The sequence below is a fragment of the Choloepus didactylus genome, chromosome 1 (assembly GCF_015220235.1).
Source record: "Choloepus didactylus isolate mChoDid1 chromosome 1, mChoDid1.pri, whole genome shotgun sequence".
NCBI lineage: Eukaryota > Metazoa > Chordata > Mammalia > Pilosa > Megalonychidae > Choloepus > Choloepus didactylus.
The window spans coordinates 209,318,115-209,333,448 of record NC_051307.1 but is presented as its reverse complement, the minus strand read 5'-3'; the positions used below and the strand labels follow the sequence as shown (position 1 = coordinate 209,333,448).

Genomic DNA, 15,334 nt, shown 5'->3' with positions numbered 1-15,334 from the left:
TCAGTGTTCTTCAGAATCTTCATGAAATAGACAAAGGTCCAGACCTCTGGTACTTTCTAATTGGTTTGGGCAGAGGAACCGTTACCAAGTAGAAGACCTTTCTTCAGGGGTGTCGGAGAGAACAGAGTGCATCAATTCACAAGCAGGATAAATGGAATAAGAACTACCCAGATGGATCTTGCGATTGGGAAGGGGCTGAGAGTTGTTATAACTTACGTAGCAGAGCTGAGTCCTGCTCTGCAAACTCCAAGGTACAAGAAATGGCACACCTTTATGTCTTTATTGCCCTCAAAGCAACTTAGACTGGACTGCAGACTTGAGGCCACACAGCCAGTAAGGGCAGAGGTGGACATGTGGTGCAAACACCAGCCCCGAAGCACTGCCCTTGGTCACCCTGCCATGCTGCCTCCCATGAGCTCTCAGCTTTTAACTGTGAAGCTGAGATAACCTAGATGGGGTGCCCTCCTCACCGTGCTTTGTGGGTTCTGGGGCCTGGGGTTGAGAGGATGGGAGTCTTCTTCCCAAAAGCTTTGTCCAGCACACTGTCCTTATAACAGATGTCATTGGGTAAAAATAGATATCTGTCCCCCAGAGCAGGCTGGGCCTGGGTGTGGGGAGGATTGGAGCCACTATCAGCTGCATTATTACTTATTTTCCTTACTATTAACATTACTGTAATTTGAGATTTATGGATCCCTTACTATATGCCAGGCACTCCTCTTCATGCATTATCTCATTTATTTCTCTTTTGATGTAGGTTGTTATTTTACTATAATTTCCCTGACTGACAAATAAGGAACCTGACACAGAAATTAGTCCTCTTCTCCCAGGTCCTTCAGTGAAGAAGTCATGTTCTGCCCACTGTCACTCTGGGGCCTGTGGAGGCCTGTTTCAAGCCTGATTCTACTAGAGCTGAGCCAGGGCCACTCAGATTCCTCCTGGATGGCCTGCTGGCACTGCTTTTGAGAACCAGTCAAAGGAAAGGCATTGTTTGCTTCCAAGCAGAATTGCGATTGGTCAGTGCTGGATTTTCCTTTGAGGTAAATTGAAGCTCAACTGTCTTTCTATCTCTGGGAATAATGATACTGACAACAGGTGAATTACTTTGGCACTAAACTAAATACAAACATTTTAAGCAGCTCAAATTGATGAAATCTGGAGACTGGTGTGTGGCAGTGAGAGATAACTGCTTGCACCTCCATCTTGCCTGGTGGTTCCCAGCAGTTCTAAGTCCCTTGCTCAAATCAGCTGAGTGCGTGTGTATAAATCACTGAACTTCTCTGAGCAATAATCTCATCTATGAATGAAAGATGTGGACTTGTCTCTTGATCTTCCTTGTTCTTAAATGCTATTTCTGTCATTTCCAGCCATGGCTTAGTGATGAAAATGAATCTTTTTTTTCCCATTTTGTTAGTGTGCTGGTTTGTATATATTATGTCTCCTTATTCTTTATTCTTTAATGCCTTTTTTATGCATATATTATGCCATATTTGCATATTATGCCATATTCTTTAATGCAATTTTGTGGGGGCAGACGTATTAGTGTTCATTAGGTTAGAATCTTTGATTGAGTGTTCCCATGGAGATGTGACTCAATCAACTGTGGGAAAGACCTTTGATTGGACAATTTCCATGGAGGTGTTACCCTGCCCATTTGGGGTGGGTCTGGGTTGGATCGTTGGAGCCATATAAAAGAGCTGACAATTAGAGGTAGCTCAGAGCAGCTTGGAGAGACATTTTGAAGACGGCCATTGAAAGATGACACTGACATTTTGGAGAACGTTTGAAATGCAAACTGGGAGCAAGCAGACGCCAGCCACGTGCCTTCCCAGCTAACAGAGTTTTCCTGACGCCATTGACCGTCCTCCAGTGAAGGTACCTGATTGTTAATGCCTTACCTTGGACACTTTATGGCCTTAAGACTGTAACTTTGTAACCAAATAAATCCCCTTTATAAAAGCCAATCCATTTCTGGTGTTTTACAAAAGGGCAGCATTAGCAAACCAGAACAGTTAGTTATAAGTTTAAAAATTAGGATGAACATTTACAGACTTTTTTAACTATGCATTTGTGTACAGAAAATTCATAATTTGCAGATCAAACATGATTTCACTGATCCTTGCTTAGGAAGAATCTAAGGTTAACAAGTAGGTAAGGTAAGAATATTAAGTAGATAGTTTCATGGGTATAGCAAAAATCATTGAGGTGATACACTAATATATCTAAACTATCTAATGTATCTAGAATTTGGGAAACCCTGATGAATACCTGAGACTTTATACCTCAGAGCAGTAATTCAGTGGGATGATCCTGGGGAAAAAAGGTTTTGGTCAAATAAGTCTAATAAACACATCCTACCTTGTCTGTCCTGGAGAATCAGAATATACTTTATAATGATAGAGACTCTGAGAGTCCTGCAGTGTAAGAAACCTGTTTATATTTTGTCTATGCTCTCAAAACCTATTTTGATTCTAAGCCCCTCTGTTTTGTGTGTGTGTGTTTTGTAACGGTCATTACCATGCCCCAGAGTTAGTGCTGCCCAAATTCTATTTGGAAACAGCTGAGTTAGGCAAAGATGTCATCAACTGAAACTGAAACAGGTGGCATTGCAGTGATGGATTTTAGACGTGATTTTGACCAACTAACCTGGGCAGAGACAATTGTGTAGAGAAATTGTTTGTTCTGTCTTCTCATGTAATTGGGGGGAAGTGGTTTACACTCTCTTTGCTGATAATCTGGCCACTTTATCCTTCACTGATTTTTGCTTTATGCACCACCCACCACCAACTCTGTTTTACTCATTCACCTCAGTTGAAGAGTTAGAAGAGGTTTGAGTTATGAGAAGAAAAAGTGGTGAGAACAGGCATTTATTTTTGCAGCATGTTGTCATGGGGATAAATACTTGGGAAAGTATAAGGATGCATACATTTCTAAACCCCTCGTTGGCGGTAAGTTAAGCCTTCCAGATGCCTTAGGTTAACGTTGGAGAAAATGGTTTGGAAGAAGCTTGGGGATGTGGAAAAATGAAGTCTGTTAGGTAGATACTAGGGTAAATAGTTCCCAAAAACGGTTTGAATTTTTGACAGTAAAATACTGGGAAATATTAAAAAGAATAACACCAACAAAATAAAACAAAAGTTTAAAGAGTCATTCATATTTATAAAAATAACCTATAGCAAACATTCTGATGAGATGAACAGTCCTTTAACTTGATATTTAGTTATTTCTGTTCTGATGAATATTGAATCCTCTTCTGTCTGCCACCTAATTTGAATCAAATATTTAACATTTTACCAAAGCAGTCCAGTCAGGAATATAGGGATTACTTTGCAGTTAAGTTCTTGTTTGTCATTCCCCTTCTCCACTTGGTCTTCTTGTCCCAGAAGACTGGAAGAAGCTGAAGAAGAACATTCAGCTACTTCACCACACTTATAGTGGAGGGATTCCCAGTATGTTAGCGTTCTCTAGGCAGAATTTTCTATGGCAGCAGTGAGAAAAGGGACACTTTCAAGTTAACCCACATGTGCAAAGCTGTGTTGTCCAATATGGTAGCCACTAGCAGCTATTTAAATTTAAGTTAATTAAAATTAAAATTTTAAGAATCAGTTCCACAGTCACACTAGTTCCAGTTCGAGTGTTCAGCAGCCCCACGTGGCTAACAGCTACAATACTGGACAGCACATAGGTAGAACATTTCTACAGTCACACGAAGTTCAACTGGACATTACCTGTGGTAGATAGGATTCGAAGATGGCCTCCATGATCTCCATCCCCTACTTTTCATTCCCTGGCATAATTCTTTCCCCTTGAATTTGGGCAGGATTTGTTACTTGCTTCCAGCCAATGGACTGTGCACAATGGTGGTATGTCACTCCCTTGAATAGGTTATATTATATGGCAAAGGTGATCCCATGATTACTTTATGTTATGTAAGACTCTGTCTACTGGCCTTGAAGAGCGGACAGCCATGTTGTGAGCTGCCTTTGGAGAGCGCCACAGGCAAGGAGCACAGGCAGCCTCTAGGACCCAAGGAGCCTCCGGCCTCCAGCCAACGGCCAGCACAAAGCCGGGAATGTTCATCACAGAGCCACAAGGAAGGGAATTCCGCCAACAACCTGAGTGAGGTTGGAAGCACTTTATTTTCCAGTTAAGCCTACTGATGAGAAAGGTAGTCTGCATGACATCCTGATTTCAGCCTGGTGACGTCAACCTGGTAAGACCTTGACCAACTAACCTGGACAGAGACTCTTGACCCACAGCAGCTGTCAGATAATAAACGTGTGCTGTTTTAAGCTGCTAAGTTTGTTGTGATTGGTTATGCGGAAATAGAAAACTGATATAGCATTTGTTCAAGTTATTTCCTAGACGATCGGATAAGCCACACCTATATGAACCAGATCCTCAAGAGAGTATAATTTGCTTTGAGTCTGGTGCTTTGCTTCCCTTTTAGAGAGAAACAGGTTTTAACTCGCAGCAGGGAATGTCTAGATCTGGGTAGTATGCTCCATTCACTTTTGTGGCAAAGATTTCATAATAATGTATGATAACATTACTTTTATATAGCATAATAGATAATACCATGAGCTTTGGTATCATAAAAATGATGGTTTAGATTTTGGATCCTCTGCATATTAACTGTTTAACCTCTCTAAGCCTCAGTTTTTTCATCTATAAAATAGGGATAAAAATACCCTCCATGTAAGACGTGTTGTCTAACTGAAATTATACCTTTCCAGTACTTAGTGCACGGCACATAATATGCCATACAAAAACAGAAGGTGTTTTTATATTTACTATTTTAAAATTGATTTATGACAGAACAGAAACTAAACTCTGACACATTATTTTTGAACTGTAATTTGGAAAATCAGCACACAAGATTTTTATCTTCTTACGCCTCTGCTTTATTTTACATCTGGGGTACAACAGCCCAATTCCAGACTGGATGCAATAAAAACAGGCCTTGGATACACGAATGCCCATTGTGCTCCTAGGTTGCTTTGGCTGTATATTGTCTGGGCAAATCGCCCCCAACTTCTGGCCAGACTCTGGAATTGTTGGTTTCCTCCAGTATTGGCCCCCCGGAGGTCAATTTTCACAGTTTCCATATGTTTTTATATTACCCCAAACTGTACGTACTACTGACACCCTACCAAATTGGCCCTAATGTGCCTGTTTCTAACAGTGGAGTCGTAGGCTTTTAGAAAAATGCAATACAGAATTCAGAATTGTGGCAATTATATGAATGTGTTGTTTTTAAAGCACTCAAATTCCATATTTTAATTTGAAAAGAAGTAAATGATGTGCAAAGAGAAGATATGAGGTGGTAACAGTGCAAGAGTTATACTCTTATGTCTTGGCCCTGTCTGGGTTTGCCTCTGTGATCCTAGAAGTTCTGTTCTAAGATCCGATACCTGATATTTGTTTTTGTCCTTGGCCCTTTGTCTGTCTCCCCTCCCCCCTTTTTTTTTGAGCTTATACTCTTTATTTTTATTTACTTTATCATCTCCCAAAATCTTCATCTTTGCTTAATCTTTTTTGAACAAGAAGAACCAAATTCATTATGATTCAATGAAGTTCCAGGTTAATAAATACACTAATCATTTCTGCTTTTTGAGGTAGATTCATCCGTAAAACCTAATAATTTGTTCAAAAAGTGCTCATGTAACATTAACAGGTTCAGAACATGGAAGTTGCCCAGTACTCTTCTTGGCTTTGTGTTCTGTTTCATAGCTGGATCCTCATTCAGTGACCCTTGCTGCCACCATGAAGTTTGAAGCTATTAAGCTCCCACCTTCCATTGTGAAGCTCCCTGGGTGGAAAGCTAACATTCTTGGAGAATTACCTCACCTTATCTAGTTCTCTGATAGTCAACCAAGTTGTTACTCAGAGCATCCTGTGACGTTCCTGTTGGCTTCCTGGAGGTTGCTAGATGGCAGAACAGAGTCTGTATCCTGAGAATTTCTATTTCTGCTCCCTAGAACTTTCTGGGGCCACTTGAGAGGAGAGAGAGCAGGACAGTGGTGGGAAGGAGCTCTGTCGTGTTCTCCCCAGGTGGTTGGCATAGTACAGGGGTGGACAGGGACGGTCTCGAGAGCCAGATTGGCCATGAATCCCAGCTCTAGCTTGTGACTTTGGGCAGTTTCCTCATCTTTATAGGGATAATTAAATAGGACCGCTCAAATAGGGTTGTTGTGGAGATTGAGTTAATATACATGAAGTGTTTAGAGCATATCACATGATGACACAGAGTAAGCCAGATCATTATTGCTGCTGTGATTATTATTATAGCATGGTGATGTTCTAGAACGGAGTTCAGTTAACTGACTAAAGGGGCAAATCTGGCCCTGCCACTTGTTCTTGTAAATAAAGTTTTATTGGAACACAGCCATACCCATTTGTGCATTGTTTATGGCTGCTTTCATGCTACAGCTGCAAAATTGGGTGTTGTGACAGAGACCACTTAGCCCACAATGGCTAAGATATCCACTATCTGGCCCTGTGTAGAAAAACATTTGCTGACCCCTGTTTCTAGAATTTGGACAGTCTTTCTCAGCAGCATAAAGGAGAAAAGGCCACCAGTCTGCTGTGAATGGTGAAGTTTTTTTGTTGTTGTTTTGTTTTTTAACTGTGTATAAGTACATTAAATTAGGAAAGAGATACCCAGCTCATTTCTTTTGGACTCAGCCTCTTAGATTTTCAGTTTAATTTTGAAAGTGACTTTTATGGTAATGAGAACTCTAGGTTATTATTGTATTAGCATCGGATAATAATACTCATTTGTATTCCTTGTCAGTCCAGTTTTTTTTTTTTCCTTTGGATACTATTTCATTGCCAATCTGCTGGTATTCACTATATGAGATTGAATTTTTCTTTATAGAAAGTGCCTTTCTAAAAACAAATGTAAGAACAATTTGATTCTTGTAAATCCTTAGATAGATACATATTGCCAAATAATTTTGAGGGCACATATAAAGCATGTGGCAAAAACTAGACACTTTATCTTTTGACCAAAGAGGGAGCAGCTTTCAGAGTTAAAATCAATCCAGCAGAAATCTGGGTGACAATGGGCTAAATATTGTGTTAGGGCCCTTAGAGAAGAAAGGAGAGCAAGACAGATTTAGTCACTGAAACTTAGAACAAGGAAGGTACTTAGAACAAGGAAGACAGGAAATGATCAGAAGTGTGACAAGTTCTAGAGGAGGCCAGCAGAGCACAGTTTAGGAGTTTATGACAGGAGGACCCAACTTTATAGATAGACCAAGAAGGCTTCCCGAGGACATCACATTTATGCTGAGATCAAAGGTATAGATGTGAGTTGGCTGTGATGAAGGGGGTGGAGTAGGGGTGAAGTACAGGGTCTAGAAAAAGAAAGGATTATACAGGGGCCCTGCAGACGGTAGGACTTGGTGTTTTCCGGGTGCAGATGGAAGGACAGTGTGGCTGGGGAGAGCAGGATGAGAGATTTGAGGTGGGCAGGTATCATCTGGTCTGAGGCATGGAAAGAAGCATGGATTTTTCCACAAGGCAATGGAAATCCAATGAAAAGTTTTTAGTGGGAAGGAGATGTGATCCTGTTTGTGCCCCAGAGAGATTCTTTCCACTGCCCTGTGGAGAATGGATTAGATGGACCTGTTGGAGGCTGGTGTTCTCTCCCAGTATGGAGATGATGGTAGCTTGGGCCAGGAAAGGTGTGGTTAGGAGTCATTCCTTCACTCTGGTGAACAACCTGGCAGAGACGCCCGTCTGATGGTGGGGCAGTCAATAAGCCACTGAGGCCATTTAGGCCATAAATAAATGTATAAATACAAATTACTCTGAGTACTGTGAAGGAATTAGACACGATTTAGTCAGAGATTTTCAGCAAGACAAGGAGGGTCGTCTTGTATGTGGTGCCCAGAGAAAGCTCCTCTGAAGAGTGATGTTTCAGATGCAACCTAAGGGATGAAAATCAGCCTTGGGAAGGGTAGTGACCATGGACAGGAGAGGGGAGGGAGGCCCAGGCGGGGTGCACAGCATGTGCCTGTCCTCTGGTGGGAACGAGCTAGTGTGAGACTGAATTCTGTGTCCTGGAGTTCAGCAGGTAAAGGCGACTATGATATAGATGAGGCTGGCGAGATCCACAGGTGTGCGGATTTTATTCTCTGGGAAATGGGAAACCTTGGAGAGTTCTGTGGCAATCTTGACCTGATTTCTGTTTCAAAATGCTCTCTCTTGCTTCTGGGTGGAGATTGGATTGCGGGGATGGCAAGAGTATAAGCAGGGAGACCAGTGAGGGGAGTGGATCTTCATGGTGAGGCAGGAAATGATGGTGGCTTGAGCAATTGTGGCAGCGGGTCAATGGGGCAATGTCCACTCTGTGTCCCTGTACGTACTCCTTGCTGGTGGCTCTCGGCAGGACACGGAGTCTCTGTGGAACATATGCAGCCACGATGCTCCGTAGCAGCGATGCTTGTGGGGTGGGTGAGACGACAGGGAACCCTGCTTTGGGGTCACCTTGATGAAGCTGCCACCAGCTTCAGCCATATGGGCTGAGAAGTCTGAGCAGTTTATGGTGAGATGGATGTGGAAAGTCACAACACTAATTTAGTGATTGCCAGTGAGAAAACTAACCATCCTGGGGCTTCCACTCTCAGGCCTGCATGACCATCCCATGCCCTCTGGGTCCCCAAACACAGATGGGAGGCCGTGTAATAAGAAATCTCTTGGTAAATAGTAAATTAGAGCCATGGCTCTTAGTTGATCATAACCTTTACAACTGTTCAAGGTCTGCTTATCAGGAAGAAAGTCTACTTATTAGATGTCCATGGATCAAAAATCAAGTCCTGAGGAGGGTGAAAGCAGTCTTTGCCTTTTTCCTTTTAGAGCCCTCTGGGTGCATGCCAACCCTACCAAGTCCATGGGGGTGGGGGGCCGGTGCAGGAGCAGGAGCCGTGGCCCTGGGTTCTGTCTACTCTCCCTCCCTGGGGTCTTGCTCTGTAGGCCTCCACCATCTCCTCTTTTTAGCTAGGCTCTCAGTCCTTAGGTTCCATTTATATTTAGTGGAGGGAGTTCCACTGAGATCCCCTCAAGATTCCTCAGGGCCAGAAGGAGGGCGAATGTTGGAAGGAAGTCAGCACTTCAAAACCCTCTCCAGAGTGAAATATCTACAAGAGAAACAAACCTGCTGCTACATTACCTTAATAGTCTCCTGGGTAACTAAGGTTGAATTCTTCTTTATAGAAAGTGCCTTTCTGAAAAAAAAAAAAAAAAAAAATTAGGAGAACAGTCTTGCAATATTTCAAGGTTTTCCTGGCTTAAGGGAAGAGGTCAACAGGGGTAGTGTGGAAATGGCTCTAGAAGAGGGTTTGGAACAGGGATCAGGCTAATATTTATAAAGCACTCTCTGTGTTGCAGGGACAGTTTTAAGAGCCTTGGGTTTGTTAAATCATTTAATGTCAACCCCCCCCCCCCCTTTGATGGAATGACTTGCCCGGGGACACACACTCTGTAAGGGATGCCGCTGCAATTAGAATGCACCCAGTGTGGCAACAAATCCTTGGTGGTGGGCACCTGACTGTGCTGGCTCTCTGCTGCCTTGATCTCCAATGACTCAGCCATTTCATCAGGCTGAGGAAGAGTCTGATAGAATCATCTCCCTTAAGGGATGTTTGGCTAGCGGGGCCCCATGCTACGAGGCAGAAAGCTAAAACCTTCCTCACCTCCAGGAGGTCTTACTTCTTGCATTTTCAGATCTGAACACCCCCTCCCCTTTAATCCATTATTTCTTTAGCACTGTAATCAAGTTCTGGCTATGTTCTCCTGCCCTTGTACATGATGTGTCCTTAAGGTGTCTTGGCTTCGTGTGCTGTTTTTACCGTTTGAAAGGGTGACCTTGTCTCTAGGTCCTTGTGTAGCCCCAGATGCTGCAGAAAAGGTGGGGACAGAGGAGATAGTAGGTGGGAGGGCACTCACCAGGAGGGGAGGGGTGGAGGGACAGACTGAGGAGGGGGCTTAAGATCGAAAGCACCGGCTTGGGCAGCCTGCTGATAGGTTTTAGCAAGGACTTAAGCAAAGGACTGTCATTAAAACGAGGGGTCAAACAGGTGGCCTGCTCTTTTGAGGCAGCCTCAAGACACAAAGTCCAAGACCTGGCTCATTCTAGAGCTAAGTCCTAAGACCCTGGCTTTGTTTATTGCTTTTTTGCTAGAAGGAGAGATAGATTCAAGTAGCCACAGCAGTCCAGACCCTTTCTCTTCCAAGAAGGAATATCATGCTCTTGACATTTAGCACATTTGTACTTGTTATAAAAATATCTTTAGACTATTTATGATAGCTTTCTAAAATTTATAGCTAAGGTGAAGTACTGAGTGGTATTTACAAGCTTCAGAAAAAGGGGATCATCTCAGTAGTTAAAAGTAAAAGCTTTTATTATCAGAAATTCTACATATAATGCACATTGTCAGCTGCCATGGTGTGTGTGTGGCCTCTCTACTTGTGCAGTCGCTTCAGGGTCCCAGCTCACTTCTCCATGCCGTTCATGACCTTCCTGCAATGCTTCCATTAGGATAACTTTCCAGGAATGTAACTCAACTCATTATTAAGGAAAGCACAAATGGATGCTAAATGTATGACAAAAAGGGTTTAATAAGTCATTCCAAAAGTGCATTATTTGAAGTATTTGTGGTACCTGCTGTTCTGCTGTCAGAAACTAAATGCTAAATATGTGTTCCCAATTTTGCACACAGCGTGACTGCATTTGTATTGTAAGCTAAGAGTAAAATAGTGAATCTGTGCTGGGTTTGGTTCTAAGCATTCTTCCTGTTCTAATCCATCAAGTTTTCAAAGTAGTCCTGTGAGTTACATACAATTATCATCCCCATTTTAAACAGGAACATGCTTAGGCACAGAGAGTTTAAGAAACTCACCCAAGGTCACACAGCCTAGAAAGCAATGGACCTCTGAAGTGAGCCCAGTCAGACCGGCTCCAGAGTTTGTGCTATTAACCACTGCTCTGCAGCTGCTCCTGAAAGATTCAAATAATCCAGAAGTAGTTTTCCATGGGGGAAGTACCATTTTACATATCCAGGTAAACATACTTCTAATTACTTATCCAGGAGAAATGAAAGTATATATCCACAAAAAGTCTGGTACAAGAATGTTCATTGCAATTTTATTTTTAAAAGTAAAAAATCAGAAATAGCCCAAATATCCATCAACAAGGAAATAGCTTATCAAACTAGTATATTCATGTAATGGATAAAAAGGAATGAATTACCAGTGCACAAACAATATGAATGTGTCTCAAAAAGCTTAAGCTGAGTGAAGAAAGTCAGACACACAAAAAAATATACTGTATGATTCTATGTATATGAAGTTCAAGAACATACCCATGTAGATAAAAGTTAGACTAGTAGTTACTTCTGGGGAGATTTGGTGAAGGATAAAACTGGAAAAGGACAAGAGATTAGGTGATAGTGATACTCTGTATTTTACTGGTCAGATTATTGGATTGTGCAGTTATGATTATGTGCATAAACCCACACACAGATAAATATAATAAAATATGAAAGTTTGCCCTTCTTCCCCAAAACCATCCCTTCCCTGACGGTAACTATTGTTTACAGACTGGTAGGGGGTTTCCAGGAGTTTCCATTTATATGATGCATGTATATATACATCCAGGTAGACGTTTTATAAAAATTTTAGCATAAATAAGATCAGATTATATTATTATATTATTCTGCTACCTGCTTTCTTTTCCAGTTAATAGGATGTCTTGAAATTTTTCCAAGTCAGTTCCTCAGTTTTGCCACAAGCTTTTTAGCTAGCCTAGGATTCCATAGTATGGATGTGCATAATTTCTTTAGCCAGTTTCCTCCTGATGGTCAATCAGGCAGTTTTCAAAATTTCACTTTTACGGTGCTGCTATGCATTTTTTTTGTGTATATATATTTGCGTACCTTTGCACAAGTATTTTTGTAAACTACTTTCCTAGAAGCAAATTTCCTTGGGCCAAAGATATGTACACTGTGGTGGATATTGCTGAATTGGTTTCCAAAAATGCTTTGTCAGTTACACTTCTGACCACGTTTGAGAAGGCTGGATTGTGATGCTCTCTAAAACAGATACTATCAACCTTTTAAGGTTTTTGACCAGATGGGTGAAAAATGGTATCTTCTTGTTTTTGCTGAGATTTTAAAAAGAAGTTTCAATTTTTTCCCTTATATGCATACCTTGGAGAAACATATGCATCTCCTGTCAAGTACTACTGTCGATATAATCCCAGAGATTCAATGTCTGATGTACTCTCATCAGCCATTTAGGGAACACTTTTTCATTTTAATTTGACAGATTATTCTAATGAAAACAGCAGGGTTTTGTTCTCTCTGACATTCATCCTTAATATGGTAGTCATCTTGACCTTGATACCTGTTGAAAATTTTTTATTTACTCTTTATTTATTACTGGTGGCAGTTTTGAAAACCAACATGACTTGGTTTATGAAACGGCTCTTCTAAAGGACAGGAATCAATTTAAGTCAAACGTTGAAAACTTACTCTAGTACTGTACTTTCCACCTATCCCTCATAATTGCTTTTATTTTTTATATGCTTTTATCTTTTAAAAATTTTTGAATACAATTTACATTTTTCCCCCCTCAATATGAAGTAGGTTAGTCTCTGGCAGAACCCGTGCACTCTTAGGGAGTTTGGGAGTTTGGGAAGTAGCACCAGTGACATTTTCCTTCTGAGGTGATGTGGCAAGCAGGACTTTGTAGTCTGCACTCCAGGGTCCCTACCTTCCAGAGTTTATAGACAAGTGGGAGCGCTACTGGGTTTTACACATTGATTTATTCAATGTGGGTTTTCATGTTGTGTGACGGAAAATGTGGGGACTGATAGTTGCAGATTTTATTCTTGGAAATGTTGACATTGCTACTAGGAAATTCACTATAGTCATTGCTTCAGAAAGTGTCTACTGAGCATCTGTGGGGGCATTTTCTCTTCTCCAAGGCATCTGGTGTTTTTAAATTGCATGACCTCTGCCTTGCTTCTCTCTCTCTCCCCCTCCTATTCCATAACTGCAGTTTCACCCTTGCCTCCCGTAGCCCTCCCGTAGCCTTCGGGCTTCCCCTGAGGGCACCTGAGAGGTTGTCTAGCAGGTGAGGCTCTGCTCACATGTTCCCTACCCCCATCCGACTCCTTGCCTCAGCCAGAACAATTCTGCTTTTGTCTTTTGGCTTTCGTGTAAGTTTTTATTGGAAGAAAGGGTTCTACAGCTAGAAAAGCATTTGAAAATCTTGGCAATCCCACAGCGAAGCGTGCATACTTTATATGTATCTATTGATATTCACATGTACAAAAACGTCACCGTGCTCTCTAACGATCTAATTGGCTATAATCCTAAGCAGTGCCATTCAAAACACAACTTTTCTTTGTAAATCATTGATGTCCTTAGTGAGCCAGTATTTGAAGGAGTGTTTGGAAAATGCTGAAGATGGGCCCCCATCACAGTGTACAAATGTCAGTTCCCCATTTTTTTTTTTTTAACCAGATACTCTTAACTCAGGAAAGCTTTAAAGATCATGTGGATTTGGAGTTTGTTTTTTCTTTTGGGGTTGGGTGAAAATTTCTCACTTCAGTATCTCCGAAGAAAAGGTCTTTATGTTCAGACTGCTGCAAAGAATTTGGGGGGGGGGGGTGTTCTTCAAAGATGCGGATTATATTTGTAATAATGATCTATTTTATATGTCACTGGTACTCAGGAAAAAATAGCAATTGGTTCTATTTAATGGTGCATTTCAAAGTAGTAGATTTGAACATTGCTATCCAAAGCAATAAAACATATTTCTTTATAAAAATGTTTTCTAATTAAACAATCTCACAATCATGCCAACCTCTCAATCCTGCCCCATTACTGATCACTGGCCTTGTATTTTAAGGAACTGGAAAATGTCTGTCTTGGGTTAGTATGAGCTTCGGAATGACTATATTCTGATTCAGTTGGTAAGCAAGTGGTCACTCTTGACATCTTTATAGTGACCCAAAGATAATTTTCTAAAAATAGATTAACGTATAGACTTGAGTTGCTGGTTTCATATGTGTACGTTACTGGATTGGGAGAAAAGGGGAATATTGGGCAGAAATTATCCAATCCAAACAATGGCCACAGTGGTGGTTAGCCTAGCTCACCTCTTACTAAGTGCCCCCAGGAATTTTTAAATCACTGCTTCAGTTGGTACTGTCAGTATTCCCAAGAAGCCAAAGTATTCAGAATATATTTATTAGCAGGATTTCTGATAGAAGATTATTCAACTTAATAAACAATTTTTGTTTTCTTGGTGGAGGGTGCTAGTGGAAAGGAGTAGGGGAGTACATTATTTTGTGAGGTCTAGGAATCAAAGTATCTTATTGAAAGTTGTCTTCATTTGATTTTTAGTTGTTTAAATTTTATATGTTTGCTGTTTCTCATCTAGTTCTCATCTGTCCGTATTTCCACCAGGGCAGTGATTCTCAACACGCTTGTTCTGGGCACTGAGGGCCGGGGCAGGTGGCTACCAACGATGGGTAACGTGGCAATGCCAGGGAGGGGCCAAGAGATGAGAAAGGTCCCAAGTGCTTCTGCCCCGCACTCCTCCTCTTTCTGGAATCGCTGCTCCGGAGCCCTCTTTGCTGCCCTCCTAGCGCCTCATGTTTGAGTAGATTTATAACAGTTGCTGTGGATGTGGCTGCCTAAATTTGTGGAATGTTTTTCTAAACGCTGTCAGAGAAACAGTTCGCATTAGTCCTGTAACTCCCATGTTTTTTTCCTTCTAATCCCTCCTCTATCCTTGGAGTTCTACCTACTTGGTCACCTTATGATTTTGCACTTGTACATCCTTTGGATTCATTAGGAATTTTTATTCCATGCATTGGAGTTTTATTTAACATTAGGATTAGCCAAAGTGTTATTCTGTTCAACCTAAGTGATGACAATATGTTTGATGGGAGCCTCGTGATTGTTATTTTAAAACCATAGGTAATGAATATTGTTCTCAGAATAAGAACATGATCCAAAAAAACAACAAGTGGAATAACAATCACTTAGAAGGAACGAAAGGCCCCACCAAGGACCCTAGTGTACGGTGTGCCCCAGCCCTGCCTCTCTTTGCAATACTTTCTCCTACCGCCCTCCGCCCCTCGCCCCCTGCCAGCCTCATTGCTGCCTTCCAGTTCCTTTAAGTGTCCAGGGTCTTTCTGCCTTGGGAATTACATGCGTTATTCTCTTGACCTGGGCAGTGCCTCCACCCGTGCAGCTGGCTCTCATGGGTCTGGACCACAGTCTCACCTGCCTTCCCAGAACACAGCATCTCG

General features: G+C 41.6%; 1 protein-coding gene across 8 annotated transcripts in view; it reads left to right on the top strand.

Annotated features, from left to right (window-relative positions):
- ERC2 (ELKS/RAB6-interacting/CAST family member 2) overlaps window positions 1–15,334 on the top strand; it is a 1,046,379-nt gene that overhangs the window by 568,496 nt on the left and 462,549 nt on the right. The window lies entirely within an intron of this gene.